Source organism: Anabrus simplex, chromosome 5 (assembly GCF_040414725.1).
Source record: "Anabrus simplex isolate iqAnaSimp1 chromosome 5, ASM4041472v1, whole genome shotgun sequence".
NCBI lineage: Eukaryota > Metazoa > Arthropoda > Insecta > Orthoptera > Tettigoniidae > Anabrus > Anabrus simplex.
In genome coordinates this window covers 110023521-110046054 of record NC_090269.1, presented here as the reverse complement: position 1 = coordinate 110046054, position 22534 = coordinate 110023521, and the positions used below count along the sequence as shown (strand labels likewise).

Below are 22534 nucleotides of genomic sequence, written 5' to 3'. Positions count from 1 at the left end.
TTCCTCATGTATCTATGAAGTGTTGTTTGCTAGCGACATCTTTTGAGATATCTTGTTACCATAACAGGGCCTCAGATCGAAACGAGCCTCGAGCAGGAACAGGTGAGAATACATGTACGCTGCTGCGCTCTAGCGGATTTCTTAGTACATTAAAGGTTGGTGTGGTTCATTCACTGAATTCTACAGTTCTTGTTCGGAGTTGTTCGGCGTGTCCTCGTGAAATACTTCTCGTCTGCCTTCAGTTCGTGCTGTTCCTCGCGAGTGTGGACGTGCGTCTCTTGTGGAGTGGGTTTGTGTATTCACGAGTGTTTACAAGTTACTTAGTGAAACTGTAAGACAGTGGTGGTAATAGTTATTGAAGTTAGTGAATATTTTGTGAGGAGGATTTAAGGATCATCTTGTCAAACAACGGTTGAAAATGTCTTTTGCCGCTCTTTCTTCATGTAAGTTTTGTTCTTGCGCTATTATACGTTTTATGATGAAGTGATGCTGTTGTCTTGTTTTGCCTTCCAGCTCGACTTCCAGACATTCAAGAATCAAAAGAATTTGTAAGATAAATATTTTCTGCGTTCTTTTCTTAATGATTTTATGTTTTACATTCTGTTATTTAAATGTTATATTTACAAAGTATTACTTGAAGATGCAAGAACTAGTGGTGTCCCTGACCAATGCGATCGGTTTCGCTGTTTCGTGTAATTGAATGATAAATTAGTTAAATTGAAGATTACATATTTTCCTTAGATCTGTAAGCACAGATATCTGAAATGAGAATTTAAACGAATATGGTTAACTTTACAATAGACTGCACATTGTGATAAAGAAATAAAATAATAATGATAATAACAAGTAATAATTTCAAACGATAGTTTGCTGGATAAAGTTATCAACATTCTTCTCTGAAGTACTGGCTCAGTCACCTTTTCGAATTTTACTACATTTTCTGTCTACCAAAATAATAATCATTATTATGACTATAGGAAAACGTTGTTCTTAAGCATAGCAGACTTAAAATCGTAATAATTAAGAAGTCTATGTTACATAATGTTGCCCATGACAAAAAATTGTGCCTGGAGTACAAATATATTGTATAATTTTTTCCCCTCCTTTTAAATAATCGTTTCAATTGTATTTATTTAGAAGAGGTAATCTATATGTCGATTGAAAACTGAAGAAGATAAACATAACGAGTTTGAAGACATTAGAGCTTCTTTTGAAATAACCTCCTCTGCGCACATTTTTCGAGAGGAAGTTGACAGCCAGGACAATATTTCGATTTATGCGGAAGACGCCGCAGAATGACACCTAAGAATCAAACTATGTATCTTCAAACTGACAGAAGGTATTTTAATTGACAGATATGCTCCATTACCTTGGATAGCTTATATATAAAGTTAAAACATCGCGACATGACTCCGCAAATATTATCGTACTGTATGAAGTATAGCTTTTGTTCATTCTTAAACCAAATCGAACGTTTGTTATTTCTTCTATTAAAAGTATATTTTGATACGAATATCAAGAAAAATAAGATAAAATCGATTTATTGTAGCTTCGTCTGGGAATTCGACAAAAATATTTTAAATCCAGATGTATGCTCTTAAATCTCCGTCCTTAATGTTGTGAAAAATGTTCTAATTAATATTCGAATAACTGGATTTAATGAGTACCTACTATAACATTGTAATCACCGAGCTCGGTACCTGCAGTCGCTTAAGTGCGGTCAGTATCCTGTATTCGGGAACTAGTGGGTTCGAACCCCACTGTCGGCAGCCCTGAAGATGGTTTTCCGTGGTTTCCCATTTTCACACCAGGCAAATGCTGGGGCTGTACCTTAAGGTCAGGGCTGCTTCCTTCCCACTCCTAGCCCTTTCCCGTCCCATCGTCACTATAATACCTATCTGTGTTGGTGCGACGTAAAGCAACTTGTAAAATAAAAATAAAACATTGTAATCATTGTCCTTTTCTTACGACAATTTGCTCAGTATAGTGTAATTCCTCAGTCCTGATAACTTCTCTTCTTTGTAGCATAATGTATCCAAGATCGTTGGTTCGATCCCGTCAAATGGAAAAATCCTTTCATACCATGTTAAGATAACTTAGGTGAACAAATTAGCTTATTGGCAATATTTTGTCGACGTATTAATCCATCTACATAGAATTACAGGTTTCGCTGTTTAAAGCCTTATCTACTGTGGTCAAAACCTATAACCGAGAAGAGAACAGGGCAGAACTGTGACACTTAACACGCAATTCGCTCAAGTGACATCAATTCTAGTATTTCATTTCGGCAGCCGAGACCCCCCAAATAACCTCGGAATGAAATTTTCGTTTACGTTTTTCTTGTGACAATCGAGAGGTAATTAATCAAATATTACAATTGTACATGGCAGCGTATTAGAGCATTTCGCCTTCATGCGTTGTGTGTGTCGAGGTCAAATTCTTTTCCGAAATGCTGACCGACGAAAAAACTGCAGAAAGATCGTTTTCAGTATAAGTTAATCTGCTCACAGAAAGCCTGAGCAAGCTTTGTCATTTCTGATAAACAAGTGTTACCGACGTTTGCGGCAGTGGCTGAAGGAACTTACCAGTATATAAAAAATAACTTCAGAGAAAACGATCGTGAATGGAATTATCGTATTTAATCATCACTTCCAACGAAAGACGGTCTTATGAATATTGATATGAAAATGAATGACACTAATAATAATAATAATAATAATAATAATAATAATAATAATAATAATAATAATCCAGTATTCGGGAGATAGTAGGTTCGAACCCCACTGTCGGCAGCCCTGAAAATGGTTTTCCGTGGTTTCCTATTTTCACACCAGGCAAATGCTGGGGCTGTACCTTAATACCACGGCCGCTTCCTTCCCACTCCTAGCCCTTTCCTGTCCCATCGTCGCCAAAAGACCTATGTGTTGGTGCGACGTAAAGCAACTAGCAAAAAATAATAATAATAATAATAATAATAATAATAATAATACCAAATAAATCCATAATATGTTACAAAATTTGTGTAAGTATTGTAAAGTTTTCCGCACTTCGTTGTATTTAAAGAAAAACCACACACATTCTTACTCTAGGTCCAAACTATGTCGAAAAGAGAAAAACAATGTAATTTTACGACTGTATAAGCCAGTTTATTAAAGACGTTTTTCAGTATGCGTACTATACTTCTGAATACAGATAACCCATTTAGTTTACATTAATTACGTTCCATAATATGAAACTAAATATAATTTCAATTAGTGCCCATTAACGGTACGTCCTACTGGTTTTCTTTCTACAGCTGTCATATCCAGTGTTGCCAACCCATAAATCCTTTCTCCGCTAAATTTTAGTTGAAAATCCGCTAAATTTCGAACTGTAGCAAAATAGCATGTACCAGCTGTTTTAATTAAAGAGATTAACTCAACACTCACCAATTTCAGAACAGGAATTCATCGTCTTCTCCATCCCTCACTATATGCTCTGAAGCAGATGCGCTGTGTTGAGGGCCTGTGGTTTCATATAAAGCCACATGGTACCATTCTTTTTCAAAGTATATGCTGGCAGTTCACAGCAGCAAAACACATACGGAACTTTTCAAATCTATTTCGAAAGTTATTTTCACTTTCATTACTGTTTTCATTGCTTTGGTAAGTGCGGAAAGAAATAATGTCAAACAATTTCGCATTTATATTGCACTGCCAATAGATGCACCGTCGGTATTTGGAATCATTGAGAAGCTCAATCAACTAGTCTTTTAAAGTTTAATTATTTAACCACTCTTTACGAAATATCTATCTGACTACTTTTCAACCTATTCTTTCGACATATTGACGCACCAAAAAGAACCTGATGTCAAAAGAAACACATTACCAAACACGACACTACCCGGCTCATCAAGAGTACGGTAACGATTGTAACAAATTCTGACTGAGGCTGTGGGCCAGAGCTGGTCTAGAAAACGAGTCGTAGTATGCAGCGTAAGTTCAATACAACGGGAATAATTAGACTATTATGCCGTAGTAAGTGTTATATTATTTTTTTCTCCTGATGATGAAAGGTGATATTGTTACTGCTGAAATACGCTAAAAGAAGTTTGAAAATCCGCCAAAAAATCCGCTGTCTGCTAAATGGAAAATTTATCCGCTGTTCTGTTTAAAAATCCGCCAAATTTGGCTCTTGGGCTACAGTAGTGGCGCAACTCAAAAAATCACGTTCTGAGATAAATGTAATACAAAGTTTTCCTTAGTAGTGAAATGCAGAAGTCATACAATTAACCTATGGAATAAACAATAAGCGGCACGAGTTCTCTTAACAAAAAAATGTCACGGTGATTAAAATTTGCTCCTTCATTCCCCTTGCAGAAGCCATGACCTAGATGTTTTGAGATGTGTCACTATAGCTGAAATGTTTTATTTTTTATTTATAGATTATGTTGGACTATCTTGGGAGTTTGCGGCTTATAATAACGAAACAAATTTACGGACTATGGTAGAGTCTGCAATAACTCCGATTTAGTGTTTTCTTGAGTTGTAGGCTAACACTATTGCAACCCACGAGCGATATGATGACCCGGTTCACAAGAACCCATATTACCCAATGCTATAAGAAATATCTTGTGACCGTTTACACTTACACGACAATAAAGCGAAAGAAGGGTGATTAAGTGAATAATGCTGTATGTTGTCTTCAAGAGACTCCAGAGGGACGGAATTCTGTCGTAAAGGGGGTTATTTTTTAAATAATTCATTAAAACATTTGACCTCGTCCTCGCGCATTTGTATAGTAATTCATCCCCTCGCGTTAGAGGGCTAACGCGGCGAGTCCATTGCTCGAAATAAGACAGGAGACAGTTAAGCGTTGAAGAAGTCTTCTGCGGCCACCCTTGACAGGATTTTCTGACGTTTCTCCACTGTCATTGCTGCGGTATCATCTACTCAGTACCATGGCCACTTTCTCCTCAAACCTATAAGAAAACCTGCAGCCGGTTTTCCAGTAATTGACCGTGTCAGGGATGGAATGAATTAAGCCCCCATCTTGTGGCGAGGATAGGAATTTTGCCGGCTGCCGAGGCCTGTCTCACTCCTCTGGGGCAATGATTAATGATTGGCAAATGAAATAATAATGGAGACTGTTGCTGAAATGAAAGATGACAGGGCAAACCGGAGTACCCGGGGAAAACCTGTCCTGCCTCCACTTTGTCCAGCACAAATCTCGCATGGAGTGACCGGGATTTAAACCACGGAACCCAGCGGTGAGAGGCCGACGCGCTGCCACCTGAGCCACGGAGGCTTTCTCCTCAAACCTATAGTCACAATAAAACAAAATACACGACGTAAGGCACAATAGAAATACAGGGTATCGGACAGAATTTACCAATACTGTAAGTGGATGGGGCTGATAATTACAATTTCCGAAGCTCCTAAATTGAAACGACAGCTTCACTACTCTGCTGAATTTTAGGGTGAGAATTCCTCATTTATTTTACGTACATTCTATGGTCGCCTCATGCGCCATTTGAATGAATTCGGTATGGAAGAAGAATTGCGATTCTTTGTGGTATTCTCTACAGCTCAATTTATTTCACGTACACAATTTAACACCTATTGCTGACGTATTCATGCTGATATAGTACATCCACAAACGTATTAAGGGTCTCAAGGCGGTAAAATTAACTCAGTATTGTCATGTGATATATCATATAAACGATTTTCAAATAAATATTACAAACGCATTTTTGGTTATTTCTTCGGAAAATAGTGATAAACTCATCTAGAAAGTAGCACAATTTTAAGATGCTTTCCCCGTTGCCTTACAAAGTTCCAGCAAGTGATATTCGCTCACAGCTGAGACATTTGGTTCTGTCACATTGGGAGATGGAGTGGCAGGCCACTCCACATCCGAACAAGCTGAGAGCGTTAAAAGGAACAACTAAGGTATGGAGTCTTCCCTCCGGGCTTTTCGGAGGGAAACAGTAGTATTATATCGTCTTCAGATCGGCCACAGCCTAGTAACGCACTCCTATTTACTGAAAGGAGAATCAGTAGCCCCCCCCCCCCACTTATCGGAGAACATATTACATTTTTATTCGCATTTTTTGTCGGCTGAAAACTAGAAATTATAGCCGGCCCCGTGGTGTACGGGTAGCGTACCTGCCTCTCGTCCGGAGGTCCCGGTTTCGATTCCCTGCCAGGTCAGGGATTTTTCTCTAGACCTGAGAGCTGGTTCGAGGTTCACTCAGCCTACGTGATTAGAATTGAGGAGCTATCTGACGGTCAGATGGCGGTCCCGGTCTCGAAAGCCCAGAATAACGGCCAAGAGGATGCATCGTGCTGACCACACGACCCCTCGTAATCTGCGGGCCTTCGGGCTGAGCAGCGGTCGCTGGGCAGGCCAAGGCCCTTTCAAGGGCGTGAAGTGCCGTGGGGTTTGTTGTTTGTTTGAAACTAGAAATTATAGGAATTATTTAAAAAGGCAATTAGTACAAGCCATGTTGTCTTATCAGCTAATTATTCCCTTTATTTCTTTTAATCATTAACAAAATTATTAGCGGTTAGACGCACAAAATGTCGTTCGTCTCGGCGCCACAGCAAGTAGTGGAGACTTTGCACGTGTTGTGAGGAAGGGTAGCAGGTGTGTGTGTGTGTATATTATTATTATTATTATTATTATTATTATTATTATTATTATTATTATTATTATTATTATTATTATTGCCAAGTTCATGGGCGCTGAGGAATGATTCACCCGCTTGCCGCGCGCATTCGTCAATCTGGGATTCTCTTCAGTGTCCTCTAGTTTCTCAGTGTGTTGTCAAATACTAAATGATTTTAATTTTATAATCACGCCGTACTTCTATTTAATTGTAATAAATGCGTAATAGTATTCCTTTCGTGAAAGTTTTATTGTACCGGCGTAGTATTGGATCAAAATATTTTTTATAAAATCTGTCATTACCGCACTTAAATTGGTAAACTCTCAACCTTTACCTCTCTGTCGAAATTCGCTCAGAGAGCATCAAAAAACTTACCAATTTGTAGCTTGTTTCTTCAGTTTTGATGTATATAACCCCCACCCCTACCCCCGTCCGCTATATCCCACAAACCCGGGTACTGTTTCTTGTCTGTAAATTTTTTGCCCCCCGCACTTTTAAACCCCAATCGCCGTTACTGAGGAGAATCCCCTTCGGTGTGTACTTGCGACGATCATCTTACCACGGTACACATCCTTATAGAGTGCGTGGAGCTGGCCGATCTGCGCTGTAGTTTAAAACTTCCGAGTACCATCTCCTTTATCTTGCGAGATGGCGTCATCCGTTTTATGAGGGATAGTGGTTTGTTTTGTCGCATATAAACGTACTGTTTAGTATTAGTCTTTCTATTATTTCGACTACGTTTTATTAAATTGACTCTGTTTTAGTTTGTGTTTGTATATTTTAATGTGTTAAATATTAATTTGCCTGATGTATTATTACATTTTAAGGCAATGTCTTATTTTACCATAATCTATCTTTTACCGAAAATAAGGCATTGCGAATTAGATCCACTGATTATTTTAAACTCAGTCATACCGGGCGAGTTGGCCGTGCGTGTAGAGGCGCGCGGCTGTGAGCTTGCATCCGGGAGATAGTAGGTTCGAATCCCACTATCGGCAGCCCTGAAAATGGTTTTCCGTGGTTTCCCATTTTCACACCAGGCAAATGCTGGGGCTGTACCTTAATTAAGGCCACGGCCGCTTCCTTCCAACTCCTGGGCCTTTCCTATCCCATCGTCGCCATAAGACCTATCGGTGCGACGTAAAGCCCCTAGCAAAAAAAACAAACAGATGACACACTAGACATTAAACAGTAATAAAGACGACCTTAATTGACACGCTGGTCGGAAAAGGTTTGCCACCCCTGTTCTACAGTGAAATTTAAAATGCTACAATACGATTCATTCATTTGTGGTTTACGGTGCTTCTTTTACAGCATCTAACACCGCCCAGGTAATTCCTCATTGAAACTGAGTGTTAGTTTCATTAGTTTATTGATACAGTCGTTGTATATTGGGCAGTGGCGGCTGGCGCACAGGGTCACGTGCCCTCCCAATAAACATTATTTTAATTTTTACTTCTGAAAACATACACAGGAGGGGACAGGCTCGTAAGGAAGGTGACTATTACTCCTAAACTGCGAAATCTGGCTTCAGGATAGAGCGTAAAATCGTATATATTGGTTCCCGGTCACAACCCTCCCGTGGCCGTAGAACAGACTTTTAAAATACATGGTCCCCAAACGTTGCCACTGGCTAGGTTTCTTGGGGAAAAGGCCTGCTGTAATGAGAGGGCTTCGGTCACAAGCAAACTGTGACTGAGACGGGTAACAGGTAGATTTCTTAAAAAAAAAGAAGAAGAAAAAAGACCTGCACAGTTCACTGACTTGCATTTCCGAATATGCTAGTGTTGAAAATACCGGTAATGCCATACCAGTGACTAATTACGTAAGAGAAAGATGTTTCTCTGCATTAGATATAATAACGACATTCCTTAGAAGTGCAAAGGCAACTGAGAGATAAGGATTTGCTACAGCTAAAGAAAGGAGGGTGGATCTGATATAAGAATCGATGATGAGGTAAACCTAGGTGTGATTTGACATATTGTGTTTTATTGTTTATTTTTAATTTTTTTAATGCTATTTGTTCGGGGCATCAACCCATGTGGATCTTTTGCCCCAACTAGCACCATATTTTATGAACCTGCGTGTAATTGGAATGGCGGTAGTGTGGAATGTTGTGTGTGAGGAAAGGAAGATTAAGGACGTCACAAACACCAAGTCTCCAGGCCAGTCCCCTGACCCAGCCGGAAATCGAACCCGAGGCCGCCGGGTGACGCGTTGCCCCCTAAACCGCGGGGCCGGACTGTATTGTTTATACTTACATGTGTAAATATTTTTTAGTATTTTAGACTAATATTACCCATGTACGTATTTAAATCATAACGTGACCCTCCTATACCAAACTTCACCAGCGGCCACTGATACTGGATGCTGTTCACCACCAGTTGTTTGCTTTTCCGTATCTTATAGTAAGTACTTGGCCGTAGTGCACTGCTAAATTTGAATAAGATCTGGTAAAGCAGACATGTGCATTGTAAGAAAATCTTTCCCGTCACAACCTGTGCTTGTGAAATTTGGACTCTAAAGAAAACTGACCGGCGGAAGATAGATACCTTTGTATTGTGGTGCTGGGGGAAGGTATTACGCTTTCCATGGACAATAAAAATTACCTACAGGACAGTCCTGGACCGTGTCGACGAATTATGTCGCTAGAAGGAAAAGATACCGAACGGCATCTGTCGTAATTTGGTCATATAATGCGTCGTGGTTATTTGGAAAATTCGATTATGCTTGGAACAGCGAGTGGTGAACAAAGACTAGACGCCCAAGAACCCTATGATTTGACGCCATCAGAACAGACACTGGAGTTTAATATAGTCTTGCCTTGAATCTCTGCATCCAGAGTGACTTACTTAATTGATATTCCAAGGTCTCTCTTATTGGTTTATCACACAGATTGAAATCTCGCGTCCGGTGGCTACCCGACAAGCTACAGTCCCCAGCGATCGCGCACACCTGTGATTCTTGGCCACAGAGGTATTGGCTCGTTTAATTGTCTGATACTACTGTTTCCCGTGGTATTTATGAACCAGTCATTTCCTCTAAGGAACAAAAAAGTCTCTCAGGTGGGAACGGCCCATGTTTAAGGACTGTCGTCCTTGACTGATCCAGTCCTTGCGAACTTCTTTTTCTTGTCCGTGGGCTCTTTCTCTAAAGTCAATGCCTTTGTTTCACTTGACTTACATTCTACCAACAATATCTATCAATTAACGTAACCCCTAACCTATTAGTGCTAGTAACATCTATTTGCATTAGTCCTATACGATATGTGTGATGTAACAATTAGGAATCTATTGTGGTATTATTTCTTAACAAATAGGAATCTATTTTGGTATTATATCCTAATAATAATAATAATAATAATAATAATAATAATAATAATAATAATGAACCTTTTCTCAATTGATTGGGGTCAACAGTTTAGGCATATTTTGCCTAGTTTTACTGATGAGTGCCCTTCGCGTCGCTAATCATATCTGGAGGGATGTATTCACTGTCGCGTGTTGTTTTGGTGGTTGGAAGTGTGGTTTGTTGAGTTTAGATTAAGACGTGCATTTAGAGACGAACCACACATACACAGTCTCCGAGCCAAAGGAGTTAACACGCAATAAAAATCTCCGGCCCGGCCGGCAAACGAATCCATAGCCCTCTGAAGCAAAGGCATGTACGCTGACCATTCAGTCAAGGAGCCGGACAGACTAATAATAATAATAATAATAATAATAATAATAATAATAATAATAATAATAATAATAATAATGAAAATCCACAGCCTGTTTCCAGTCATTCGATCGGATCAGGAATGGAATGAATGAAGCCCCCATCTAGCGCCGAGGATAGGAATTGTGCCGGTTGCCTAAGCCAGTCGCACTCCTCTGGGGCAATGATTAATGAATGACATATGAAATGAAATGATATTGGAGAGAGTTGCTGGAATGAAATATAACAGGGAAAACCGGAGTACCCGGAGAAAAACCTGTCCCGCCTCCGCTTTGTCTAACACAAATCTCACATGGAGTGACCGGAATTTGAACCACGGAACCCAACGGTGAGACACCGGCCCGCTGCCGCCTGAGCTACGGAGGCTCCATAATAATAATAATAATAATAATAATAATAATAATAATAGAGGCCTGGGTTCGATTCCCGGTACTGCCAGAAATTTACCGGGCAAGTGGCCGTGCAGTTTGGGTTACGCAGTTATCAGCTTGCATTCGGAAGATAGTGGGTTTGAATCCCACTGTCGGCAGCTCTGAAGATGGTTTTCCGTAGTTTCCCATTTTCATACCAGACAAACGCTGGAGCTGTACCTTAATTTATGCCACTGGCTCCTCACCGAGACGGCTGCTGTTCGAATCCTGGCCAGTGCTATGTTATTTTGGAAATGAGATGTCACGTCCCCGTGGCTATGGTCACGTTAGGATACGTCCAAGATGCACGCTGGTTTTCTGAGTCAGACAGTCGGCGCTGACTGACTCCGAGCGGCAGGTGGGATGTGGCCATTAGGAAAGCTGGTTGTCAGCGCAGACAGAGCTGCCACAAAAGAAAATATATGAGATACAACTGATCAGTGTAGCATGGAACTAACAAGAGAACAGACTGCAGCTCTGTTGCACGTAAATGACAATGTTACAACCAAGTTAAAACGAATGAGAAGTGATATACATCCAATTAATGAATTAAGATCTATTTACGGGAAGTACAAACACCTTTTTCCACAGTTACTTGCCGACGAAAACAGATTTTTCAAATATCACTAGTCTTCATTTCTATAGAAATCTTTCTCCAACAGCCATCGACGATGTTCCTTTTGGAATGATCTTTAATTCGCTTATCCCATATCGGAGAATTAAGTTGAACTTTTGAAATCAAATTCTCGATATCCATCGTTAACAAAATGTCAAACACACTCAACACGAAAATCAACAGCCTGCGCGGCAGGTTGTCTGAAACCAGAATGAACTAATCATTCCGGCAAACACCTGAGTCAGACTACCAGTGCGCAGGTTTCCTGCGCGCAGGTGCATTATGGCCAGTCCCACTTAGCAACAAAGGATATACGTATGCCGAATCGGCGCCAACTGTCTGACTCAGAAAACCAGCATGTATCTTGGACGTACCCTTAAACTACAAGCATGCTTGCATTTACTACCTCACCATCAGATAGTTCTTCAAATCGTTCTCAAGCAGACTGAGGACCTCGACTCAGCCCTCAGATCCAGGTAAAAAGCCTTACCTGTTTGAGAATCAAATCCTAGGCCTCTCGATGAGAGGCAGGCTGGCTATCCTTAGACCGCGGAGCTGGTCCATTCCTATCACAGCGACGCCGAAAACCTACCCATGTTTATATGACGTTAAAGAGCTGCCGAAATGGATTGATTGATTGATTGATTTATTTATTTATTTATTTATTTATTTATTTATTTATTTATTTATGTATTTATTTATGTATTTATTTATTTATTTATTTATTTATTAGTTGCTTTACGTCGCACCGACACAGATAGGTCTTATGGCGACGATGGGACAAGGAAAAGCTAGGAGTTGGAAGGAAGCGGCCGTAGCCTTAATTAAGGTACAGCCCCAGCATTTGCCTGGTGTGAGAATGGGAAACCACGGAAAACCATTTTCAGGGCTGCCGAAAGTGGGGTTCGAACCTACTATCTCCCGTATACTGGATACTGGCCGCACTTAAGCGACTGCAGCTATCGAGCTGGGTAAAAGGGAATCTGGTATGGGCAAGGACAAGTCCATAACATTCATCGATCAGTCTCATTGTTAGCTCTGCCCTCTTCCGTTATGTGACGGTTAGCTGCCATCCTAGGAGGCCCGGTTTCGACTCCTGGCACTGCGAGAGATTTAAGATTGGCAGTAGGACTGGTATATGGTTAAACAGGTACATGCAGCTCATTTCCATGGGGGTGTAGTGAAATAAACTGCATTACTTTGACGAATACGAGGACACTAGTATGCGTTTATCGTTAGCTTTGGTAATCTGTGACTAAGGTACGACCACACTGTTACATGTGAAGCCAATCCTGTAATAAATGGTGTGAAGGTTGTGTCTTGATTGACAACAGTCCAGATTGCGAACAAGAGATTAGTGTTGACGTGAGATACATAAAACAGATACAGTTTTCAAAACAGTCTCGTATGTAATTTTTGTTCTAGTAGTATTAACATTAACTGGTACATTGGGATGTTTTAGATAACTTTACTCTATTTTAGAAATATTTTTCTTATTGGAAATGTTTAAGAATTTCGTTTGAGGTAATATTACCATTTAGAAGATTATCTTTTTTATTGTATAACATAACTAGAGGGGTAGTTGTTTATGGTGGATTAGTGAGAGTTGTATTATTATTATTATTATTATTATTATTATTATTATTATTATTATTATTATTATTATTATGTTGCTAGTGGCTTTACGTCGCACTGACACAGATAGGTCTTATGGCGACGATGGGATAAGAAAGGCCTAAGAGTTGGAAGGAAGCGGCCGTGGCCTTAATGAAGCTACAGCCCCAGCATTTTCCTGGTGAGAAAAGGGAAACCACGGAAAACCGTCTTCAGGGCTGCCGACAGTGGGATTCGAACCCACTATCTCCCGGATGCAAGCTCACAACCGCGCACCCCCAACCGCACGGCCAACTCGCACGGTATTATTATTATTATTATTATTATTATTATTATTATTATTATTACAATGAAAGAAATGAGTGGTTGAATCGACAAGGCATTAGCCTTTAGATTATTATTATTATTATTATTATTATTATTATTATTATTATTATTCAAAATAATGCATAAGAAGTGAAATATCAGTTTATTTGGAAACGAGTAGGTTTTTCTTACATGCTTTTAACTTTTTTTTTGTGTGTGTATTGCCCAGTATTCCTATGTGTGTACCAGGACTCGGTGTACCAACTGAGCGTTAATTTTTCTGCAGCCCGTCAAATTAGAAGTTTGTTCATATCCAAGTGAACATTTCTAGTCAAGCGGGTTGGCCAACTTGTTATTTCGCACTTGTTCGCAATCAGGACGACACCGGTTGTACGATTGGTTTGTGTATTAATGTCATTGGTATTGGCAGACGTGTAGGTAATAAGATGTACCTGACTGGAAGAGGAAAGCAATGGGGAAACAGTTCACTCTAAATTATATTTCTTTTGTAAGCTTGTCGAGTGAAGGCTGGGCTTTGAATGACAACAGACGGCGAAACTGTTGGAGATCCAACCAACCTTAGTTTTAAGACACCGGAGTGCCTGTCTTTCGCGCTGAAAAGTGCTTCTTTAATCTGACACAGGTCAGTCGGATTTAAATACTCTTAAAAGCCTACCGACTACGGTGTTCTTCTTCCTGCCCTTTGCTCTGTTTCGTGATGTCAGCAGTTTGTATTGATTTAGCTCAGTTTTATGGCCGATTGCCTTTCCTGACGCCAACCCTATTCACTGCTGTGTGTTTCTGTGATGGTTTGTAGTGTGATGTGTTGTACGTAGTGGCTGCATGTCGATGTATAAGGAGCTTCAATCTCTCTCTAACCTTCTATGGTCCATGTTCGAGCTGTCCTTTCTTCTCCCCATCTTCTGTAACTTCGTCCTGCTTAGTCTGGGTCTTCCCAAATGCCTTCTAATTTCCACTTTACTGTAGTTCCACGGCTAATCAAACACATCTGCTTTTCTTTATTTTTGGCATGGACGAACAATCTCATTCCGGATCTTAGATGCGATGTTAGAATGTGATGAGTTAATCTCTGGTCTTGAGTAAAATCGTCTAAGAAGATAATCTGTTTATGACGGCTGAGTATGTAGAAGTGAAGCCTGCTCTAGATAAATTAATTTCGTGTAGCTATTTTTAGCCGAGTGCAGCCCTTGTACGGCAGACCCTCCGATGAGAGTGGGCGACATCTGCCATGTGTAGGAGGATAGTGTTACGTGTGGTGCGTGAGGTGCAAGGATGTTGGGGACAGCACAAACACCCAGCCTCCGACCCGGCCGGGAATCGAATCCGGGACTCTCTGAACCGCCAGTACGCTGACCATTCAGCCAACGAGTCGGACTGCTCTAGAATGAAACTGTGTAAAGATAAGACGTGTTTGAGGACTGAATGTGAAGAAGTTACGGCTATGAAGCCTGTTCTAGGATGATATATTGTAGGTAGAGGACTAGTTTATGGGGCCTGAGTGAGTAGTAGTTTAACGGCTTTGAGGCCTGCTTCAGGATGCGATATTGTAGGGGTAGGACTACCGGTAGTTTGAGGACTAGGTGTGAAAAAGTGTTACTGCTTTGCAGTATGCTCTAGGATAATATATTGTAGGTAGAGGACTAGTTTATGGGGCCTGAGTGAGTAGTAGTTTAACGGCTTTGAGGCCTGCTTCAGGATGCGATATTGTAGGGGTAGGACTACCGGTAGTTTGAGGACTAGGTGTGAAAAAGTGTTACTGCTTTGCAGTATGCTCTAGGATGAGAAATTGTAGGAGAGGACTAGTTTATGAGGCCTGGATGAGTAGTAGTTTAACGGCTTTGAGGCCTGCTTCAGGATGATGTATGGTAGGGATAGGGCTACCGAAACCTTGAGGACTAGGTGTGAAGAAGAGTTACGGCTTTGGAGTATGCATGCTCTAGGATGCGGAATTGTTGGGAGAGGACATGTTTAGGAGGACTGTCTTCTTCTTCTACCGCTTTTCCCACATCCTGGTGGGATAATGGGTGCGAATTTTGTCGCGCATGTAGATATAGTCCTGTTTGTGAGGAGGAAGTATTACGGGTATTGAAGCCTGTTCTAGGGAGAGGACAGGTTTCTGATGACTGGGTTTGAAGAAGCCTGCTCTAGGATGAGATCGTGTAGGCGCTATGTCCAGCTTGCGAGAGACTCAAGGTGAACGTCCCAACGAGCGTATTCACCTCTCCCATTATACGCAATACATTTCTCAAGCAGCTGGAATCCGGTAATTGTGTACCACTTGTGTTTCTGCTCGTCACTTCGTCCAGCAAGCAGCACTTTCGCGTGACATGCTTCTTTGCGAATATTTCTTTAGAGTTCTTCTTTAATTGACGTATTTCGCGAATTTGATGTTCTTAATCCGATCCCGCTTTAAGTGATTAAATTTTTTTAGATAGTTTTCTGTTCGTATCTGATTTATCCCGCTACAGTCGGATAGTATTCCACGGGAGTTAAATGTGAGACACAACCCGTAATTAGATTAACACATTACCCTCTTTTTGAGGGCACTTCGGATCTTTTACGGCCAATAGCACTTGAAAGGACGTTTACATCTTCTAATCCATTTTATGCCGTTGGACATCATTGTCGTACTTCTATTGAGAATTCTTAGAGATGCCAAGTGGTAGTTGATTGGTAGCATTGGAGCAGATCAACAAGTCCAAACTTATCTGCACATTACAAAACCTACTCGAGATTAAATAGGGGACATTCGTGAAATATACATCACAAAGTAACGTTGGTTCAAATTTTGAATAATAATAATAATAATAATAATAATAATAATAATAATAATAATAATAATAATAATAATAATAATAATAATAATTGTTACGGAGTTATCCGTGGAAGTCAGAGGTAAAAGAAGGTGCGGGCTGGAATGGGTCAAACTACAAGTTCGAAAGAAGAATTAAAAATTTCAACAAGGTTATATGTTCAAAACTTACCAATGGTGAAATAGAATATTGAGCGTACAAAAAATAACAAGAAGTTAAATCAGGTACACAACCAAGAGAAAAATTTAAACAGTTTCCACAAGGGTGAAATAACAAGGAAAATCGGGTACAATGCCGCTTTACAAGAAAGCACCAGGAAGTGGTCTATACAAATTCTGGGCTACGGGCCCAAATTAATCAATCCTTGAGCTCTCAGCTCACGATCACAAAACACCAAAGGGCAGAAAACCCTTAATACATGGAGCATTAGCTCCCAACCTTACATTTCAAGCCTCTCTAAGGCACTTTTATCACAACACCATAAAGAGCTGACCCGCTCTCGATAGTTCAAGCCTATCAAAAGGCCATAAACAAACTTTACACTTGACTGCCCTTAAGGCATACTTATAAATAAACAGGGGTATCTCGTACCCAATCTACTGGGCCTTAGTGTGCAAAAACCAGGTTAATTTAAATGGCCCAAAACAAAAGGATGGAGGCGTGAATTTACACTCCTAAATCTACATTTTAAAACCTAAGTGGCTCTAGGCCGATACACAGGAGCTAATCCCAAGCTAGGGAGATGACTCGTATGAAAAAAACTTTAATACATTAAGGAAGAGAAGAAACGGTTATGAAAACTTAGTCACCTCAATTTCAAAATGAAGGGGGGCTCGAGAGGGTGAAGCACTCTCTATCCCCGCATTAAAGTTCAAGAAAACTGAAGTTTACCAGGAAAAGGGTTTACATGTTTAATAGGTTACATATTAAAGGTTTCGAACGCTCCCCGAGAGTTAGACTGCTGAGCTAGCAAGAAATTAAGATGCTAAAAGGCCATTACCTTGTTGAAGATCTGCTGTCTGAACAACGAGGCGCTTCCCGCCCCCTGCTACATATTCACACACTGAGTTAGATGTTATACTAGTGGCCTCAGGACAAGAAAATCAGCAGTTTATATACCCTCGTGGAAAATTCGAGACCTTTCAGGGGTAATTAAGACCCGCCCTATTAACTTTATTGGATAGCTTACAGCTACATATCCATATCGAAGAAGACATACATGATTGGCTGAGAATTAATTAAAGAAATTCGGGATTGGCTAAGTTCAAACCTGGCGGAAGGAAGGATTAATATTGCCAACCCAAAAATAAAAGAACAAAATTTAGTAAAGACAACAACTTTTGAATACAAAATTTCTTCAAGAAGGTTCATTCCTTTGCACCAAAGTGCATGATCATAGTTTTTTTTTTTTTTTTGTAGAGACATCTGGTAGAGAACGTCCACACTTCTTGATCAATTACAAACAAAAACACAACAAAATTCACACAGAGCCCTCTTCGGAGAAACTGTTGAGTTAAAAAAAAATTTTAAGGTTCAGGCTTTCTCCTGTAGAGGAGTTTCAATTGGCGCAATATTTGAACTAGCGGTGTGGAAGTGTACCGCCCGGTGCAATAATAATAATAATAATAATAATAATAATAATAATAATAATAATAATAATAATAATAATAATAATAATAATAAGTTATTTTCCTTATACCTACCGAGTTGATTGCGCGGTTCGCGTGTCGTAGCTGTAAGCCTGCATTTGGGAGATAGTGGGTTCGAACCCCACCGTCGGCAGTTCTGAAGATGGTTTTCCGTGGTATCCCGTGTTCACTCCAGGCTGTACCTTAATTAAGGCTACGGTTGCTTCCTTACCAGACCTATCCCATTATCATCATAAGACCTGCCTCAGTTGGTGCGACGTGAAACAAATATTTAAACAATTATTTTCCATCTTCCGCCATTTTTACCTCGCCTTGGTGAGGATACAGGTACGAACTTTGTCGCACATGTAGACTTGGCTAAGTTTTACGACAGTTTGCCCTTCCCGACACCAACTCTGTGAGCAGGGATGTATTCTCTACTAGATGTGAAGAGATGTGTGTTAAGACAAATACCTGGGGTCCGATCCGGAGGAATTAACCAGATGCGGCTAAATATTAATCGGCCGGACATCGAATCTTGGACCTTCTGAACCTCATGGGGAACACTGGAAGTACCTTGGTGTTAATATAAGTAGTGATTTTCATTTGGGGTAATCATATAAAGAAGGTTGTTAAGAAAGATTACAGAGCTCTTCACATGTTTTGTAGTAAAATGTAAAGCAGAGGGCGTAAAAGTCACTGGTAAGACCCCAATTAGGGTAGAGTTCCAGTGTATAATACCTACACCTGGACTACTTGATACGGGAACTAATAACTCGGAACGTACCACTTAGTCGAGCAGTTCGTCTTCTTTTCCCCAAGTCTTACCAGTCCAAACTTTGCAACATTTTTTAACGCTAATCTATTGTCGGTAATCACCCAAAACAAATCGAGCTGCGTTTCTTTGGATTTTTTCCAGTTCTCGAATCAAGTAATCCTGGTGAGGGTACCGTATCCACACAGACGCACACAAGATGCTGTTAGTTGGTACAATGAATTTTATTCACATACATACACAAATTAACACACATATAACCTTAATCACAGTATCACAAAACAAAAACACTTCACTTGTAGAATATCAACAAAGCCGCCATCTTTAAACAGTTGACAACTGACACCTAATACCACTGAGGTTACACTTCGAAATACCGTTGAAAACAGATGACTACCGATCAATTCAACATGGAGACTGCCTGAATCGGCATGTCAGCCACGTGCTACTAAACAATAACTCTCTTCCAATAGCTTCCAAACCACAACTGACTTCAGTGTCCAGATCACCTATTTATATATATCCTGACTAGGTTTCCAGAAATTAAAAAAAAAAAAAAAAAAAAACTTTCACCTCATCAACGCAGTAGTTAAAAGTGAGCTCTTCAGCCGGTCGAACACACAAGTTCAGTATAAATATTACACTATAATATATCTGTAAAGAACGCACTATTAAACATGGAATAAAAATACACACCATTAAAGAAAATGTTCCTCTTGTTTCACCCCGCCTGTGTTTTAGTATTTGTTAAAGCTCTCTGGCAGCCTGTGTTGTTGTGACGTCTGCACTTACAAGTGTGACTATATAAATATAGTGTCGACTCAAAACACACCACCACTTCGGGACGAGGACAGTGATTCACCTTCCGGCCACGCTCTTTGGAGGGTCTACCTTACAAGGGCTGTCACGACCGGGATATGAGTCTAGGATCTCTAAGTGGTGTACAGGCGTGGAGTGGACTTAGCTGCTAGCGTACAAATTTGGGTTTTACATACATGTTTTATATCTACAAAATGTACTATGTCTATTTCTCTTTTCCATTCCTCTGTCACTAGCACCAGTCTGACAACAGGTCTGTAAGTTTTCTGCCTTAGGCGCACAATTCCAGTTTAAGTGGTGCAGATTTTTAGCGTGACGCTTACTAGTGGCAATTATAAACAGGAAACTTAACAGATATCTGTTTTACAGAACCGGTCGTTAAATGCAATAAGTAGTAGTAGTAGTAGTAGTAGTAGTAGTTTCATAACCTGAGAGAGATACGTTGGTAGTAGTGTTCTAAAGGAAACATTAATTCCTACGGTACTTTTTGTAAATATTTTAATGAAACTTTTCGCGTGGTACAACGAGGTGTGATTCAGGTTCACATAACCATCACGTTGGTAGAGCTTAGGTAAAGAACGAAATGTATTTATAGCAGGGTGCCCAGTGCGGCCGGGCTCACTTCTCTGAAATGTGGGCAACTTACATACCAACCCTACATCACAGTCGAGCAAGAGGGCTAACACACTCGGCATAGGGCAGGAGCAGCGACGTTTGATTGAGACTACGAAGCACTCTTCGCAACATTCAACGAAATGTTGAGAGTATAATATAATTTCGTGTGGATTTTTCTAGCTGAGTGCAGCCCTTGTAAGGCTGATGAGGGTGGCATCTGCCATGTGTAGGTAACTGCATGTTATTGTGGTGTTATGTATGGTGTGCGAGTTGCAGGGATATTGGAGAAGAAAAAAAAAAAAAGTCACCTCCGTACAGGCCATGAAGGCCCTTGGAGGAGTGGAAGGTAAAGGCTTCCACCATTGTTAACCTCGGCACGTGATGAGGTAGAGTGGTTAGCTCTACGCCCGGCCGCCTTTGCCCCCAGGAATTAACCTGGTACTCATTTTTGGTGTAGGCTGAGTGAACCTCGGGGCCATATGCACCTCCGGAAGTGGAAATCTCGTTTCTTAAATTTTACTACTTCCTGACGGGGATTCGAACCCACGTCCCTCCGGGCGAACCGAGCACGCCTTTACCGCCTCGGCCAGGCAGCCCTTGCAGGGATATTGGGGACATAATAAACACTCAGCCCCCGGGCCAATGGAGGTTACCTGGATGGGAATTGAACCCGGGACCCTCTGAACCGAAGTCCAGTACGCTGACCATTCAGCCAAGGAGTCGGACAATGTAGGGAGAACGATGGTACAATTGGATTGGTGGAGAAAATATTTATTTTCGAGAAAATGAGGTTGCTTTGTTAAATTGGGGCGCGCGATTCAAATTGACGAACTCGCCGTATTTGTTATTCTAGAGCACAAGCCGCTGCCTGTTGCTGTGCGTCAGAGATGGGAAGGGGGAGGCAGAGATAATGCTCGGTGCGAATGCACACGTTTCTCATAGTAGTTTTGCAGCCCCAGTAGGTAATGTACAGTTTGTTCTACACAAATTGACAACTGAGCGAACTCCGTAGAAAGAGAAGATGAACTTGTACCAACAATACAGGCAGCTTTCTAGCCTGTTCGCGACACACCACACATTCTGAACAGAGTCCGAAGGTCACTACTACACTGTTGTGAACTGTGCATCGAAGTAGGAGGGGGCATATTGAAACATCTACTGTAATCAAACCATTGGGCGCATTGTTTCCTTCATTCTGTATTTCATTCCATTTACAATGTTGTGAGTGAAGGAATTCAAAATCATGAGACAGCAACGTTGGATCTTGGAACAAGTTAAATAATAAACAACGTTATTGCGACCAACAGACGAGAGGAGAAACGATCCGGTACATTCCTTGACTGACAAGTGTGTCTTAATTTCAGCGTGTCCTTATACAGTGTTTGCAGTTAACAGCTGTTTAATAAACGAACTGTGGATGTTGTTTGTAAGAGACAGGGACAGTTCTGTGTGAGCTGAACGAGGAGAGGCCGTTATTAAGATTGTCTGGAATGGAAATAGGAGATCTCGGAAAACCATCTTCAGCGCTGCCGACAGTGGGGATGGAACCACTATCTCCTGAATGCAAGCTGATAGCTGCGTGACCCAAACCGCACAGCCACTTGCTCGGTTTCTTCCTAATATTTTCGAATGTAAACACACATACCTCTTTATAATGTACCCACGGTATCCCCTGCCTGTCGTAAGAGACGACTAAAAGGGGCGAGCAAGGGATGATGACGTTAGAACCTTGAGATTACTTTTGATTTGTACCATTACGTACGGAACACCATGGGTCGACGTTACTTACGACTAGTACCACCTTGCGAGTGTCTACGTTATATAGTAGCAGTGCGGAACATTATGGGTTTGAGTGTTGCTTGTGAAAGATATCATCATGTGTATTCCATTGCTCCGTTCCACTGTGTTCAGTATGGTCTGCGTTACCTATGATTACCGTAGTACCTGTCCGCCTCCGTAGCGTAGTGTTATTAGCTGCCGTCCTCGGAGGCCCGTGTTCGATTCCCGATACTGCCAGAAATTTAAGAATGGCAGTAGGGCTGGTATGTGGTTGAAATGGTACATGCAGTTCAACTCCATTTGGGGTGTGCCTGAAAAGAGCTGCACCACCTCAGGATGAGGACACGAGTTTTACCGTAGTACCACTTTATGTGCAACACCATGGGTCTACGTTACCTGCGGTTAGTACTACTGTGTGAGAAACGCCACGGGTTTGGCTCACCCCCGTGATTAGTACCACTATTTGAGGAAAACCATTGGTCTGCGTTGGTATTATTATGTGAGGAACACCATGGGATTGTGTTGCCTGTGGGCGTTACCATAATGTGTGGTGCACTGTGGGTCTGCATTGCCTATGATTAGTACCACTATGTGAGCGACCCCATGAGTATACGTGGCCTGTGATTAGTTCCACCGCCTCCCGTCATTAGTACACCTAGGTGAGGAGCACCATAGGGCTGCGTTGCTTGTGGCTGGTGGCCTAAGTGCGAAACGCCATGGGTTTTTTGCTACCTACGAGTGGTGCCATTGTGTGTGACATACTATGGGT

General features: G+C 41.1%; 1 protein-coding gene across 1 annotated transcript in view; it reads left to right on the top strand.

Annotated features, from left to right (window-relative positions):
• The first annotated feature begins 207 nt into the window (after positions 1 to 207).
• Positions 208 to 22534, top strand: part of Rab23 (RAS oncogene family member Rab23) — a 679572-nt gene continuing 657245 nt past the window's right edge. Inside the window, exon 1 of the mRNA XM_067147072.2 lies at positions 208 to 443. The gene's annotated coding sequence lies outside the window, so the exon portion shown is untranslated. The remainder of the gene's footprint in view (positions 444 to 22534) is intronic.